At 43.2% G+C, this 15,371-nt stretch overlaps 1 pseudogene across 1 annotated transcript; it reads right to left on the minus strand.

Annotated features, from left to right (window-relative positions):
- Positions 1-4,424: 4,424 nt before the first annotated feature.
- Positions 4,425-9,196, minus strand: LOC308469129 (transcription cofactor vestigial-like protein 4 pseudogene; annotated as a pseudogene). Its single transcript, XR_013991645.1, has 2 exons — positions 9,040-9,196; positions 4,425-7,438 (listed from the first exon to the last, which is right to left on the minus strand). The product of XR_013991645.1 is annotated as a transcription cofactor vestigial-like protein 4 pseudogene (transcript).
- Between the last annotated feature and the right edge of the window lie 6,175 nt (positions 9,197-15,371).

Here is a 15,371-nt window from a genome sequence, read left to right on the forward strand (position 1 = left end):
CTTCGTTTTGGAGAGAAAGGCCATTAACAGCTTCAGACTTTACTGTTCTTTGCTGACTGGGAATACATTTGCAACAATAAATTCCAATTGTGATTATGCTCAAGAGACGTTAACCACTGGCTTGCTGGCAATGGGGTGGGGGTGGGAGCGAGAGAGAGGAGTGGAACAAACAGCATCATGCGATAAAATACTGTGTACAAGGGCAGATTGTCTTTGTTGCCGCTGAAGTTCCAGCACCGGTGCCAAGAATTGATAGCTGTGGCTTAATTTAGCTGCCTCACGGAATGACAGCAGTTGGCTCTCTTATGATTAAGACTACCATGAAAAATAGCATCAAATGGCTAGATTAAAAATGTCAGTAACTATGCCTGGACTTCAAAGCAAGTGATATGCTTCTGTTCAAGCACAATGAATAAAAATACCTGCCACTTAGGACAGGCAGGACGCGGGTGAGGATGCAACAAGAGATGTACTTTGCTCCCACCTCAAGTAAGAGTGACCCTTTTTTTCTCTCCTGTAGGAGTGAATGTCAACCAGTTTTTAATAAGAAAGTAAAGTTGGGCACTTAGGGAACATCAGTTGGATGCAGACGAAGGCCGCTCTCTGCCCCAACAGCCTGAGTGTGCTTATTTGCACTTTGGCCAATTCACCATCATCCCAGGTTCTGTTTGTTGGTAGTCATGGTGATTTGTTAAAGCAGAGGTTTTTTCAACATTTTGGGGTCCACGGCTCCCTTGACCAACTACATTCTTTCTGCGGCTCCCCTGTGGGGCTCAGGAGCCCAGTTATATCATCCATTGCCTGGTTGCTTCGTTCACACCAGTCAGCACTGGGTGGTGTATTCTGTTTATGTTACTTTTATCTTGCTTCTTTTTCTTTTCTTTTTGTACTACTTTGGCTTGAGTGTGCTCCATTACTATTGTGATCATTCAGACACAGCTGTTGCTTACCTTCTTTTTAAGACTAAAGGTCCAGAGTCCTGAAGCAAAACTTCAGGTGGTTGTGTGTGTGTGTGTGAGAGAGAGAGAGAGAGAGAGAGAGAGAGAGAGAGAGAGAGAGAGAGGAGGAGGAGGAGGAGGAGGAGGAGGAAGGAGGAGGAGGAGGAGTTTGGATTTGATATCCCGTTTTATCACTACCCTAAGGAGTCTCGAAGCGGCTAACGATCTCCTTTCCCTTCCTCCCCCACAACAAGCACTCTGTGAGGTGAGTGGGGCTGAGAGACTTCAGAGAAGTGTGACTAGCCCAAGGTCACCCAGCAGCTGCATGTGGAGGAGCAGAGACGCGAACCTGGTTCACCAGATTACGAGGTTTCAGTCTTAATTGTTTTGGGTTGCTAAGTTTTGGGTTTTTTGTTTGCTTTGGAAGGATCACTGAAACGAGGACACATTTTTAGCATTCTTGTATTCCATTATAACAGCAGTCACCACTGCAAACATAGAGTATCAAGAATGCATATTTATATGTGTCTGCTGAGTGTTTGGCCACTACCACTGTGAGCCTGAATAGAGAGCAGGAGTAGGGATCTGCTGGTCCTCCTGATGTTACTGGAATACAACTTGGTTAAAAAAAAACAAAAACCCACCTCAGACAAGTGGTATATTGTATAAAATAAATAAAAATGCAACTCCCATCAGGCTTGACCATGGGCCATGCAGGGCAGGGCTGATGGGAGTTGTAGTTCAATATCTTGAGGGCCAAAGGTTCCCTATGTCTGGAGTAGAGCTCTGTTCAAGTATGTTGTTCCCATGGCAACCTTACCTCTTAATAACATCAGCCTGCTTCGAGTCCTCCGCGGTCTTCCTTGTATACCGGGTATGCTAGATAGTTGCTTTGGTATCAAAATTACGATCACATGAGAGGAAAGGTCAGTAGCTACGTTCTGCATCACATGTCTGTAGAACCAGAGTAAGGGAATGTAAAAAGAACAGGGCGTGCAGATGCAAGGGCTTTTTAAAATAAGAAATGTAGGAAGTATGAAAATGAGATGACAAATGTCCCTTATGAAGGGTGCTTTATATCAAAATCAATGTGACAGTTTTAGTAACAGACCAACAATGTACAGTGAGTGTAGCCCGTCATCCATCACGAGAAGGGCTGAAATGATCTTGTGTTAATCGGATGCAGTGTGCTCTTTCTTGAACTGAGTAACAGCTTTGTCATAAATTAAAAGTAGCCTATTGTAGGAGAAATGCTATTTTTCCACCTCAGTTCTATGTGAGCATCCAGAATCTCTGTTTAGAATTCCTCCCACGCCTGTGCAGCTAACAGAGAAATCTGTTAGCTGGATATGAATACTCAATCAAAGTGATACAACAGTCAGCGAATTATGAAATTCTAGAAGAGTGTTATGTTATGAAGTGGCCTCCTGATTGTGTTGGTGAAAAGTTGGAAGATCATGTTCTGCAAGAAATGGATCCTTGATAGCTTGCAACAGGTCTAAGGAGTCTCAAAACAAAATGATTCTGTACTGATTTGTACTCTCATCTTCATGTTCTTTGGGTCATCTGCAATACTGTTGTTTATGCTTTTGAGTCTGTGGGGTAGAGGTGCTGTTATCCCATATGCTTCATCTTTTTTATAGCATGCATTCAAAGCAGACAGTTAACCAAATGTTCAGGACACAATTACGGAAGGTCAAGGCATCAAGGCTCTGACTGGCAACCAATCATACAAGTCAGCCAATTTGAGTCAGGGGAAGAAAGGGGCATGTTTTGCCAGATGGATAAAAGCAAAAATAATTCTTTGCCAGATATATGGCATTCTGAGTAGAAAAAGAGTGTTTGAGGAAATGGATCCTTCATGTTCCCCTTTTGTTCCTTACTGTTTCTTATATTTGCACCAAAAAGGTGGAAGGGGGTAGGAAAAGATAGAAGAATGCAGTTTTGTCATTTTGTCTCTTGCAAAACCCTCTCCCTCAGTCCCTAGTTTTCACAAATGGTAGATGAAGTTGTGTACCTGGATTGGAGGTGAGGGAGTGAGACAGGCAAACTGTTTCCTGTGCATAGAAAACACGACACTCTCCCTTGCACCTGATCTTTCTCCTAACATGTTGTTTATTCTACCCTATGGCAGATCATTCTATCTGGTAATTTTGTACCCATAATGGAAGCAGTGGAAACCAGACACATGCTTATCCTACCTGAGAAACTAGGCCTCTGAAGAAATGCAGCAGGGAGAGGTGGACTAGCAAGATACGCTTAAGCCTGTTCCCTGAAAGGTCCTATGTGGTATTTCGTTAGACCATTTCCCCAGTACTTCTATGCCAGTTTATATACTGGTAAAATACATGTGCATGCATGTATGGTTCTTCACTCCAACAAGCCTCAGCTCATTGCGTATCTTTCTAAATAATTAGAATCTGAAAAGAAAATTATATTCTAATTACCTTCTGTAGGAAAGTTCCTAATTTCAAGGGAAACAAACTCGTGTGTCACAAGGTATTTCAACAAGAACATTAGTTTGAAAATAAATAAACTAGTTTCCAACAGGTAGACTGGCTTCCTTTTGCGGGTTTTACTCAATAGCTTGAACCCTTGTGGCCTGCGGCTTTGTGGTTTAAATTTAAGGATTGGGGTAAGGTTGTTGTGAAGAGGAAAAAGTGTAGCAGGAAACCTTTTGTCACCTGGATCCCTGAAGCTTTCCATTTAGGAGAAGCAGCAAGAGCAAAGAAAGCATAGTCTGTGGATGAGGGTTGAGGGGAAGAATTGGCTATGGAGTGCTTAAGAGAAAGCCGTTTCAGTATTTGAAACGGTCCTGTTACATGGGATTGTCTGTCTGGAAAATGTGTTCTGTGAAGCGCATATACAAAGCCACAGCTATCACAGCAGTTTCAAAAAGTGTTCAAATAAAAATAGAGGGGGTCACAGGCAGCTATCGCTATCAATTGTGCATCTTTTGCTAATATGCGAAAGCATAAGATAAAATTATCTTTTTTGTTGCTTACATTGAACAAACGCCTGATGAAGCTTTTCTCATTGCTAACACAATACTGTAATAACGTAACTGTAAATCTCTGTTGCAAGCACAACAGCTGGATACGATTAAGAAGCTAGATCAGGCCTCCCCAGCCTGGTGGGCTGCAGATATGGGGGACCACAATTCACATCATCCCTGCCCATTGGCCATGCTAGCTGAGGCTGGTGGGAGTTGTAATCCAAAACAGCTGGGGAAAGCTTATCTGCACCATTGTTAAGAAAGGGTTCTCTCCACATTGTGTCCAGTATCCTGTGGAATGTTTAAATGAAGGCCCAATAAATGTTCACAACCAGTGAACCAACACAAACCAGTACTGTGCCAGCAGAAGCACACTGTGTCCATCTTTGCTTGCTTAGGGATTATGACTTTTTAGCACAGAGTGGTGGTGGACGTGTGAAATCTCTTATCAGTTTTTTCATTTAAAAAAACACTGCATGCTTACAAATATGTGAGATTTAAGAGCACTTTATTGTTCATTAAGGCTACTTTTAAGTACAAAAAAGATGGCCTGCCAAACCTTTTTTTAAAATCTCCAGGTGAAACAAGGCCACAAAAGAATGATATATTACAGATTTACAAACACGGAGAGCATTGTTCAAGCTGAACTGTAGATAATGTGGCTCTGTGAAAAAAACTTCATGTAACAGTGAGGTTACTCTCCCTCTGCCTCTTTCCACCCCAACCCCTTTGGCTTTCTCAGAGTAATTATGTTTCCCATAGAGTCTTTATTTCCAAATGATTATACAGGAGACAACACATCTCACTGAGCCTATAATCCTAAGCACAGTTACTTGGAAGTAGGCTCCACCAAAATCAGCAGAGTTTACTTCCAAGTATTGTGTATTTAAGATGAGGCACCAATCTTTGCCCCACCACAAATCCATTTACCTATCACAGATAGGTAAACTTGATACTGTAACATTGTGCTTAAACGAAATGTCAAAGGAGTTACATATCTCAGAGTCCATCTACAGTCATTAGTACTTTCCTGTTAGACCGCTCAGTAGCCTGTAGCAATAACACACTAGTGGCTATTAATTGCTAATGCAGTGTTCTCATAGAATAACTGTGTTCCTGCACTTTTACTGTATTACAGACATCTACAAACAAAAAAAGATCAACTTTTTTCTCCAAACAGACAAAAAAAAGAGAGAATGATTACAGTAAAGGAAAGGGAAAAATTAAATAGCTACATATCATTAACAAATTAATTGTTCCTCAAAAAATACCTACAAATTTCTCTGTACATTCTTTACGCACAGCGTAATGATGGTCTTAAAGTTACCTATATAAAAAAGTGTGTTCTTTTTTCTCCAATTTCCTTACGGGGAGTAGGGTACCAAATGCCAAAGCAGATAGAGCACTGAATACCCAGTATGAAGATAGTGAAATGGGTGGCAAGGGTCCTTTTCCTGCTTTTTCAAAAATAAAAAATAAAAATAGGCAGTCACACTTAATATGAAACAACAGAAACAAAACAAGTTATCGTATGCATCTTGACCACCTATGCCTTTTTCATATTGAATAGCTTTACTATTTTAAACAAATGTAAAAGCCAGTATGGACCCAATACTGTACACAGCCCAGAAATACATCACATGCAGTTCTGTCTTTCACCTATTCATAAACTCTCAATGCAGCCAGTCTTGTCAGATAACCCAATATAAAAAGCCCTCGTTGTGACTGTACTGGGGATTGGTGGAATGTGTGGGTGTGGCTAAGGAGTGGGTGGGCCGCTGCATTTAACAAAAAGCTGAGAAGCTCATTACTACTAACACAAGTCTGTTCTTTATGCCTGCCTCTATTACCTAGTTAGTGGCTATTAATATAGCAAATGAAATAAATGCAAGTAACACATTTATAACCGTGTTTTCGTTTTCTTTTTAAATGGAGGAATGTACTGGTGCCTTGGCCTAGGTTTATAAGCAGCCTCAAAAATAAGATTGTGAAAGGCAATCTTGTCCTGGTAAAAATATTTAGCAAGATAGCAGTTTTTCTCCAACTGGTAGCTTTCATAGATATTCTTTAGATTTTCATAACTAACTGTGTATGAAGCAGATGATGATGCAGATTTTAAATCGTTCAGTAATGAAAGAAACTATAGAATCATGTACCCCACAGCATTGTATACATACTATAAACTGCTTAATTTGAGGCCTGACCTGAGGCTGTCCATGGTTGCTGGCTGCTACTAAAGTGAATATCAAATACAAATATCAGAGTACAACTGTACCAGCAGTAAGTCTATCTAGGACTGTTACTGAAAAATAAAAATAAAACTAGTTCTCAACGAAGGCTAATAAGTATTATATTTCTTACTGTCTATACATTAATAGATACCAGCTATTTTTTTCATAAAACATGCATCTTTAAGCACTATTGAACCCTCTGACCTCAGCTCTATTCTTACAAACTGCAGTGTTAAGAAACATTTAAAATGCCCATGAATCGGTCAATTATGCAGTCCAGTTGCAAGCATTAAGCATCTGAAATCTAATAGAGAGAAAGACCTATAACCTGTATGAGACTTCCCCTTCCTAAGCAAATTTTGCTTTCTTGCTTTAAAGAGAGACAGAAACATCATCTTTAGACTTTTTTTTTCAAAGCAGTTTGCCCTCAGAATATAAGCATCGTGCACAAAGTTGCTATGCAACTCTAGACCTCCTCCAATAGTGCAAATCATACATGACAGTTCTTTTCAAGTATATACATACAAAGTTACTTCACAAGGGAAACAAAAGCAATGGAAGCAAAACCCAGACAAAATTCTACTCTCAAGAAGCTAACCAAAAGCACACAGCATTTGGGTCAACCAACTGTACAGAATGGCTTTTTAAAAAGTTATTACTTTATTTTACTTTTGCCCATTAACTTCCTTCTGTGGTTTGTTTGTTTGTTTGTTTTTAAGGGGGCAGCAGATTTGCATCAGAGGTTTCTTTGGTAACTGAGGCAGGAAAAAAAAAAGAGTGCTACATCATAAAATTTATTTTTTAAGTCAAATAGTTCCTGCTATCATCTTATAAGGGCACACGTATAAAAAAAAAACCCCAAGCAAATAAACACAAAATGTGTTTGAAACTAATCTCTCATATCCTCCCTCCCAAACACTATTTCAATTTGAGCACTGCTCCAAGCTCAGTCAAACCATGCAAACTGATGTTTCAGATGAAGAAACTGTGGTCCTCTCTTCATGAGACTACAGAAGGGGAATGATTATGATTGACCATGTGGGAGGAAGGAGGAGAAGACGACTGCCCCCTTCTAGAGGCAGACTCGGGACTACTGGACACGCCATCCTTTGCAGCTTTGATCTGAAGCCACGTTTCTCCAAGTGCTTTGGTAAAGTGGTCATCGACTGATCCAGTGATGGATACAGAGTTTGTCACAGGCTCTGGCTCCTTGTAATTTTTGCCAAGGCTCCTGCGGAAGTGCTCTTCCACCACTGGATCACAGGCAGTGGTAGCTAAAGGGGGAAATGAAGGGGTGGGGGAGAAAGACGAGTTAGAAGCCCATGCTTACCCATGCGAGCAAAAACACTTGCAGTTTTTCCATGTAGCGACCTTTAAAAATGCATAAAATGACATCCCTTGCAAATAAAGTCCTAACCTACCATTTCAAATTAATATATTTAATACTTAAAGCATCTGTTCTTTATAGGTAAGTAGCAAAAAGAAACGGTATATCACACAGAAAAGAGACTTCTAAAACAAGAGACTGGATATTTGAAAAGGAAAAAGGTTCATCCCATAGAGTTGTATATAGCCTAGCACAAAGTGAACATTCCATCAGCACAAGGGTTTCTGCTTATGCAATGGAACAACCTCTCCCACCCTTTGTTCTAGGTGTTCCACCAACCCTCTGGAGAAAATGTGGGAAGGGCATGGGAAGTTCCATTGTGCAAACAGAAATTATTATGCTGCTGAATACTGCCCATCATTTCCTTTGTACCAGTTGGAAGTGGATCCCCAATACAATAAGCTTTCTAATAGGTTTGCTTCCTTTAAAGCTCATTTGGGTATATCCAATGGAGATATAAATTCTCATTCCCAAGGAAGAGCAAAACAAAAGAGATGCATTTATATTTGAAGGGATTTTTGAAAAGGTGTACATGAAAACGGTTCCATTTCAAGATGCGAGTTACAGTGCAACATGGCCAGCTACATTTTGCAGCTATGCAATACCTTTGTTTGCACACTTGCTGAAATGCGCTCCTGTAAAATTGTCATATGAACACAATGTTGCTAATGTCAGAGAAAATAAATAAAAAAATATTGAAACCAGAAAATTATGTGGGTTTAAAAAATAGGAGAATGACATTTATTACACCCAGTCCTTGTCTTCAGGTTTCTGTTCCCTCTTGTTCACTTTCTTCTAGAAAAAGTCATAATTTGCATGTTGTCTCTAATATATAATTTGTATCTGGCCCCTATATAAAACTGATACGGTCATATAATCTCAAAGTCAAGGGTATCAGAGCAAATGAGTCACGTTTAGGTCCAGTTGAAATCAGTCGGAAAACTTAGGTCTCTCATTTCTGCGGTACTGTGCATGACTAACCTGCTCTGGATGCAACCCAAGAGGAGACAAGGATGCTCACCTACTTGTGTGTTTTATGCAAAAATACACTCTTAGTTAGTTGAGTTAGCACTACAGTTCCATATGTAATGCTACAGAAGATAGCAACAGTAAGACTCACAATTGGACTTAAGAAAATATGCTCAAAACAATGTTGAAGCAACACCAGGTCTACATTTTCCAAGCACAGAAAGTACAAAAAATGTTTGGGGGTGGGCCTTGATTTTCTCCATCCGTTACATTTGCTCGTAAATTCTGGCATGAATCAAGCTTTCTGCTGCCAAAAGACAGGGAGGAAGATCCCAATAAAATTTCTATTCCAGCACACAATTACAGATTTAATTTGACCGTAGTATACCCTCTCCCTTGAAATGAAATAAATATCCCGCTCTACTCTTAATTTGTTGCACATGTTAAGAGTTATTTGATGGCCACATGAAGCTTTCAAGTCCTCAGAAGGAAAACTAGAAATGCAGCAGTATTACTTACTGCTAGATGGTCTCCGGTAACTCGCTGGTATGGCAGTTCCACATCCACTGTGCGCGATTGGACAATGAGATAGATTACAGTTACGATTGATTGCAGAGGCACATGTGATTACAGATGGACGGTTCTGAGGGGCAGAGAAAAACACAATCAATAAGCACAGTTATGCCTCTAAGTAAAATGAACAGTTGTTCATTTTTCCAGCTGAACAAGGCACACACAACAAACAAAATGGTAACTACTAGTGAGCATAAGCAGCAAAACGAGAAAGCCAAAAATATCTGCTATCAATAAACAGCTTTCTATTTAGTACAACACACAAAGTTCAAACACACTAAATTTGGAAAGCACTCAAGTGTTGAAGAATCATAGAATCATAGAGTTGGAAGAGACCACAAGGGCCATCGAGTCCAACCCCCTGCCAAGCAGGAAACACCATCAGAGCACTCCTGACATATGGTTGTCAAGCCTCTGCTTAAAGACCTCCAAAGAAGGAGACTCCACCAGACTCCTTGGCAGCAAATTCCACTGTCGAACAGCTCTTACTGTCAGGAAGTTCTTCCTAATGTTTAGGTGGAATCTTCTTTCTTGTAGTTTGGATCCATTGCTCCATGTCTGCTTCTCTGGAGCAGCAGAAAACAACCTTTCTCCCTCCTCTATGTGACATCCTTTTAATAGAATCATAGAAGAAGATCTGCAAATTCAAAATACTCCTGTAGTATGGGGATTAATGGTAGGACAACAGAAATGGATTTTGCAAGCCTTTACGGTCACCAAAGGATTTAGGATGGAATTCAGTGTAGTGCCAAGGGTATGCACACAGCAACAGGGTGCATTCACGCAACAGGAATTGCCCCTAACCTGTTCTTCCATTTCCCCCAGCCCTCCAGAGCAGATTTAGGGGATAGGGAAAACCTTGTAGCACAAGTGGACCTCATTCCATGCATGCAACAACTTAGTTAAATCTCGTCCTTCTATTTCGAGCCCCGAAAGATAAGCACCCACTATCTATTACACAATGCTCTAAAGACCTTAACACTCTTGCCACATTTGAACACTTTATAAGCATCAGCTTATTTTGGCTACCTGTTTGGACACTGGGAGGGCATATACCGAGCCATATGTGTAGACTAAGGTGGATGTATTGATGGTTATTGTATTGTGAGCTAAGCTGGGGAGGTTTCCTGCTTTCCCTGCTTCTTTTCTCTCTTTTCTTTTCTTTAATAAATTTGCAATAAAAACAATTTAAAAGTTCTATATATCCACCAGGGAGGTGAAAGAAAGAGGATGAAAAAAAAATATGCGGCCATGTTCGGATATTAAGCATGAAGAATCTGCATGTTGTTTTGGGGCTGTAGATAGTGCATGTCACTAAGTGTGAAATGGGCTTATCCCAAAGATGGCTGGCAGCAATTGCTGTGCTGCTGCTGCTAATGCAGAACTGGTACTGGGCACAACCATGATCAGCCAGTTCACACAATACACCTACGCACAACATCTGTATACCCCAAAGAAGGTTGAAAGACTACTCACTGAAAGAAGGGAAATTCAATTTATGAACTGGTCCTACATGAGACAAAAAGAGAAGGGGGTCTTCTCAAAGACCTTCCCCAAGGTCCACCCCTCCCTTTCTCTTGCCTGCTATCCTCACCACAAGCAGAGAAGAATGCTCAAACCAGACAACTGCCATAGTGGCACAAACTGTAGCTAGTCCAAAGCCATAACTTAAGAACCATGCTGCCTAAGGACAAAACAGAGAGGAAAGAACTTGGCTGCTGCCAATACTAGCAACCCCAAGTCTGTCTATTCCTCCTTCTTGGGACCTAGTTCTACTTATGCATTTCTGGGCCACTTTATCCTACAACTCTTTCCACCCAAACATTTGGCTGGCAAGTACAAGCAAGCACAGTATAAGGATGGCTGGACACCTGTAAGTAGGAACATGCATTGCTGGTTTTGGTGACAGCCTCATCTTCTCCATATGGTGTACTTCCTTCCCTGATCGTAAGCAAGGGTGGCCTTGCCATCTACCATTGTGGAATGACCTGCTTCACCTGGCACCACTAAGTGAGGAGATAGGGAAAGGCACAAATTAGTATTAGTGGGTTCAGCAAGGCTGGCGATGTTCTTCAAATACAAAGAGCATCTCTATGGCCAGAGAACGCCAAAATGCAAACTTTCCTTGCAAAAAATATCAATTTCATTTAGTAATTTTTGTTCTGTAAAAATTTATTCATTCTTTCTAGTTTGGCCAGGTTTATAAAAGAAATGCAAATTTTCCTGCCAATAAAAATGTATATATTGTTTATATTTTGTTCTGTTAAAATTTATCCATTCTTTCTATTTTGGGCAGGTTTAGAAAAGAAAATTAACTAACAATCAAATAACTGATGTTATACATTCAATTAAGACTCAATAGTGAATGATATTTGTGTTATGTAGTGTAGTTTCACCCTGGGCCAACAGGGGGATACTGTATATAGTTTTCACTCAGGTCTGTAGATAGTTTTCACTCAGGTCCGCGTCTGTTATTTTAGGCGGGAACTCTGGGCTGTTGTGGTTACAATGTTGACAGCCGGCTGCCTATAAATACAGGCCGGCTGAGCTGTTCGCAGTCAGTTCTATTCCAGCTTACCATAATAAAGAGCTACTTGAAGAAATCGCTGTGCCGGCTGCTATGTCAACCCACGACCTAACACTGGCGACGAGGATGGGATGGATGGACATCAGAGCACAGCCAGATGCGGCCAGCCTCTGAACTGAGCTGAATCACTGAGCTGAATCACAGAGCGAAATCACTGAGCGAAATCACTGGGCAGAACCAATTCAGAGCTGACTGTTCTGGCTAGAGCACTGTGTTCCATCCATCGCCCTTCACGCCGGCATCGGGATCATGGCTTCACTTGTGCCTCTACCGCTTTTTGCGCCAGCCTCTGAATCATGGGACTCCTACCTCGCTCGGTTCGACTGCTACCTCCAAGCCAACGAGCTGACAGAAGTATCACAGGAGCGGAAGCGGGGCCTATTCCTCAGCCTCTGTGGGCCTGAGGTGTTTGAGACGGCCCGAGCGTTGGTTGCGCCTGAAGCAGTCCAGGCAACACCATGGGACACGATCCAAGAGAAGCTCCGCAACCACTACGCACCAAAGCCGTCCAAGATTGCTGCCCGCCATGTGTTCTACCACCGGAACCAGGCAGAGGGGGAGTCAATCAACAACTACACCACCGCCCTGCGACAGGCTGCCATGCACTGTGAGTTCCGAGACTTAGACGATGCCCTGATGGATCGAATCATCTGCGGGGTCCGGGACATCCATCTGCAACGGCGCCTCCTAGCCAAGCCAGACCTCACGCTACAGAAAGCCATTGAGGAGGCTGTGGCCTCAGAAGCTGCTGAACGCTCCGCCCAGGAGATCCGCAAGTCCAGCAGCCCGCGTCTTGCTAGGGAGCCAGTTCCGGTGCATCATGAAGAGGCCAGCAGTGAGGAGGCATCCTCCAGTGAAGACGATGACGTGCACCAGACAAAGCGGGAGCGCAGGAAGTTCCAACAGAAGTCCAAGGGCCAACCGGAATGTGCTGGCTGCGGAGGCAACCATTCCCGTGCCAAGTGTCGATTCAGAGACGCCATCTGTAGGAAGTGTTCCAGAAGGGGCCACATCGCTAAGGTCTGCCGATCGGCTCCGTCTGACACCCCCCCTTCATCGACTCGCAAGTCCAAGTCTTCACTCCAGTCTGCCAAGGAAAGTTGTTTCGCTCTCACCAACTGCCGCTGCCCGTCTGGAACCACGATTGGCCAAACCGACTCGCCTACGCGACGCAAGCTGAACGTCACGGTGCTCATTGAAGGAGCTCCATGTGACATGGAGATCGACACCGGGTCTGCCCTGTCCATCGTGTCATGGAGCACCATCAAAAGACTGGTACCCAGAGTGTCCAAAAGGCAACTCGACTCTCACCGCGTACATCTGAGAGACTACCAGGGAAACGACATTCCCGTGGTAGGCGTTGGCCGGTTCCGGATCGCCTTCAAGGATTTTTCGGGCCTGCTCCGGTTGGTGGTGGTCGAAGGTCAGCGGCCAAGCCTCCTAGGGCTAGACTGGTTTGATGCCCTCGGCCTGGAAGTCACCGGCATCAACTGCATCTCTAACGCAGAGACTGAGGGTCTGGTCAAAGACTTTGCCGAGGTTTTTGACGGCACCTTGGGCCAATATACAGGTACGCCCATCTCCTTTAGCCTTGATCCACAAGTCGCCCCCATCAAGCTAAAGCCACGCCGGGTTCCCTTTGCTCTCAAGGCTAAGGTGGACGAACAACTGGACAAACTGATCGCCCAAGGAGTTTTGGAGCCGGTTGACCACGCAAAGTGGGAAACCCCCATCGTCACGCCTGTCAAGCCAGATGGGTCGGTGAGAATCTGCGCTGACTACAAGTGCACGATCAACAAGGCACTTCAGCAGCACGCTTACCCGGTTCCTGTTGTCCAACACCTGCTGCATTCCCTGGGTGAGGGTAAGGTCTTCGCTAAGCTGGACCTTGCCCAAGCCTATCAACAACTGCCAGTCGATGATGCCACTGCTGAAGCCCAGACGATCGTCACCCACCGGGGGGCTTTCCGTTGCCGCCGGTTGCAGTTCGGGGTGAGTGTGGCTCCTGGCATCTTCCAAAGCCTTATGGAGCGTCTCCTGCAAGGGCTTCCGGGCGTGGTACCATATTTTGATGACGTCTTGGTGTCTGCAGACTCACACCAGCAGCTGTTCGAGCGCCTCCGTGCCGTGCTGACCAGGTTCCAGGAGGCCGGGCTCAAGGTAAAGAGGGGCAAGCTGCCAGCGTGGAGCCGAACCAAGCCATTTCAGAACAGACTCAGACCACTCCACTTGCGGAGGCTCCACCCACAGCAGCGGATCCAGGGGAGTTGGTTCCAACGCCACCTAGGGTCGCACCACAGCCTCAGCGAGAACTGTGTGGCCCTCCGGACTTGGCTACCAGTCCCCGGCGGTCTGGCAGAGTTTCCAAGCGCCCAACTTATTTAAAGGACTATGTTGTTGGACAGGTATCACTGTTGGTCTAAGTATGGGAAATGTAACCGATATGCTTTTGTGCTTAATTGAACCATTACGCGTAGTGCTGTATATAAGGAAACCATTACGATTGTAACTAACGCCTTATCTCGGTGGGGAGGGGTGTTATGTAGTGTAGTTTCACCCTGGGCCAACAGGGGGATACTGTATATAGTTTTCACTCAGGTCTGTAGATAGTTTTCACTCAGGTCCGCGTCTGTTATTTTAGGCGGGAACTCTGGGCTGTTGTGGTTACAATGTTGACAGCCGGCTGCCTATAAATACAGGCCGGCTGAGCTGTTCGCAGTCAGTTCTATTCCAGCTTACCATAATAAAGAGCTACTTGAAGAAATCGCTGTGCCGGCTGCTATGTCAACCCACGACCTAACAATTTGAATATCTAAAAGTGTGACACTGAATTTGCTTTTTTCTTGTTTAGTAATGTAATCAATTTTTAGGGAACCTTAGATATCTATGCTGCTAGTTACTTCTACAAGTTCAATTTTAGAGAAAATGTGCTAATTTAAAAATCATTGGTACAGTAGTACTATAACATAACAGATATTGTGATATATTGAAATATCGCAGTGTTTAACTGATTATATATCATGATGTTGAAAACCAGATTATCACCCAGCCCTACACGCTTGCACATAGTAGGTTTGGGAACTGACACTTGGAACCTGCAAGAGATGGTCAGTAGCAAAGCTCTCATTAGTTGCTACATGTGTTGACCCAGAGCTGTCAACTCAACCAGCAACCCAGGAAAAGTAGAACGCTTCGGTAGACAGAACGCTTCGGTAGATTAAGAACATTAATCCATCATCAATGAGAGTTAACCACACCTTTTCAAAGCAGACCGTATGTATTTTACGGGTTTATTTTACAAGCCTGTGGCAAACAGAGCTCGAGACACTCCAAAGAGCATTGAGCTGACACGGAACTTGAACCCAGGACCAAATTCAAGAATATCACCTGGAGTGTCCTTGTTCGTTGAGATTAGTTTAGAAGCCTGCTCAAAAGGTGGGCATTCACAAAGGGGCCAAGCCTTTCATCTTTTATGTGCTTTAGCCGCAAAAACCTCACATGACATAGGAACCAGCAGAGAGATTCCATTGTTTAACACAAGTTCAGTCAAAGCACCCTAAGAAGAGATTATATTTGACTGCAAGATCAAAGATAGTCAGGCTTCAGCAATCTAAAAACAAAAGCAACAGGTTGCTGCTGTTTGTTCTGCTTCTATGGAGAACAAAGCCATTTGCATCTTCCTGAACCAATA

The sequence above is a fragment of the Podarcis pityusensis genome, assembly GCF_964106645.2.
Source record: "Podarcis pityusensis genome assembly, contig: HAP1_SCAFFOLD_898, whole genome shotgun sequence".
Classification (NCBI taxonomy): domain Eukaryota; kingdom Metazoa; phylum Chordata; class Lepidosauria; order Squamata; family Lacertidae; genus Podarcis; species Podarcis pityusensis.